Here is a 2,190-nt window from a genome sequence, read left to right as displayed (position 1 = left end):
CAGAGACTATCAGACCCAACCTCTCGACGGCTCTCGGAGCAATAAATGAATGAGATGCACCCGAGTCCATTAATGCATACACATCAGAACACCTAATGACGAGATTACCTGACACCACGGTGTTGGATGTGTTAGCCTCCTGCTGAATCATGGTGAAGATCCTGGCTGGAGCTGATGGACCTTCGCCTCGGGAACCAGAAGAAGAGGTTGCCCCTCTCCCTCTACCTCTGCCACTGCCCTGAGTTGTGGCTGGAGCTGCTGGCTGTGCCACACTACCAGAAGCTGTCTGCTGGGGTTGGCCCATAAAAGGTGCTCTAGGACACTCCCGAGCCATGTGTCCCTCCTGTCCACATCTAAAACATGTATTAGTCCCAGCTCGACACACTCCCCTGTGCAGCCTCCCACACCTTTGGCATTCTGTACCATCTAAGCCTGAGCTCGAGCCACCGCCAAATCCCAGACCGGATTTCAACTTATTCCAAAACTTATTCTTCTTCGGCTTCTTGGTGGTGTTATCCCACCTCTTCTTACTTGAGCTCTGAGAAGAGAGACCTGGCCCTCCTCTGCCTGGGGTCTTAACCCCTGAAGACTGGGTCACTGACTGCTTCACTGACCCCTCAACTATAGCACTCGCCTCCATCCTTCGAGCCATATCCACCACAGTGTGGAAACTTTCCCTCTCAACTGACTGAATCAACGAGGAGTACCTAGAATGCAACTTCATAACATATCTCTTGGCTTTCTTCGTATCTGTATCTAGAGCTTGCCCTGAAAAAGGCAATAGCTCCAAGAATTTATCCGTGAACTCCTCTACACTAATGTGCTCTGTCTGCCTCAGTTGCTCAAACTCAATCATTTTCAGTTCTCTGGAACTGTCTGGAAAAGCCCATCCAGCGAACTCATTCGCAAATTCCTCCCATGTCATGCCGTCTAGTCTCGGGTCCACATAACACTTGAACCATTCCCGTGCCTTCTTGCACTTTAAAGTGAACCCTGCCATCTGAATGGCCCTGCTGTCATTTGCCCCTAGCTCATCAGTTATTGTCTTCACTACTCTCAGGTACTCAAAGGGGTCATCCCCTGACTTGTATTTGGGAGCATCCAGCTTAAGGTAATCTGTCATCTTTACTTTGCTCCCATCGGCTGAGCTAGGTCTAGGAGGTTGAGTAACTGGGGCTGCTGGTTCTGTGGGTGGTGGAGGTGGGGGTGCAGCATTCCCCGAGGTGGGGTTTGCCGGGTTAGGATAGAAGGGTGAGGGTGGATAAGCTGGGTATTGTGTGTAAGGTGGATAGAAAGGTGGATAAGACATGTAGGTAGGGTAGGGGTTAAAGCTGGAGTAATCCGATGTGCCTCCCATCGGATACCCTGAACCCTGTGGGAAGGGTGGATAATGGGGTGGAAAACCATACCCCGAGGCCTGAACGCCTCCCTGAGACTCCCCTGTCCCCTCTTCCTCCATGCTCACATCCAGGTTCCCATCCCTCCTCTGATCCTCTTCCATAACCTCCCTCACATCTGAAGAACTTCCTCCTCTATCAGTCCCCCTTCGGCTAGCATCAAAAGACCTTCTAGGGTCCCTTGACACTCTTTCTCTGATGACTCTAGAAGACATTGACCTAGGCAATGTAGGAGGACGGGCGCTCGTGCCCTCATCCTCAGGTGGTACTCCTGTCAATCTTGTCGATCGACGGGTTCCTCTCATCCTGTTTTCTGAAAGACAGCACACATCACACAAACATTAGCATCATATGGTTCATGTGGAAACACATGAACCCGCATCACATATACATCATTCATATCATAGCATCAATGCACATGTATATAATCATGGCATTTCACATCATCATACAAGACAGGACTCAACATCCCATCCTAGTGGACATGATCTTCCTATTGTGCTTGACCTTCTAGAACATCTATGAGCCCGACACTCTAGGTCCGATCCTATGAACCTAGGGCTCTGATACCATTCTGTAACGACCCGAAAATCGGACCGCTACCGGCGCTAGGATCCGGGTCGGCTTAAGGCCGCCAAGACCCGTAGCAAGCCTAACATACAACCTGAAAACCTGTTTAATCCCATACATGATCAACAACATACATAAAAATTTAAAACTTTTCTTTCATTCATTCCATCATACACCAAACTCAACCTATGCATGCACTGAACATATCAAAATCATAAATATG

Source organism: Manihot esculenta, chromosome 12 (genome assembly GCF_001659605.2).
Source record: "Manihot esculenta cultivar AM560-2 chromosome 12, M.esculenta_v8, whole genome shotgun sequence".
Taxonomy (NCBI): Eukaryota; Viridiplantae; Streptophyta; class Magnoliopsida; order Malpighiales; family Euphorbiaceae; genus Manihot; species Manihot esculenta.
The sequence above is the reverse complement of the archived record's forward strand: the minus strand, read 5'-3'. Positions refer to the sequence as shown.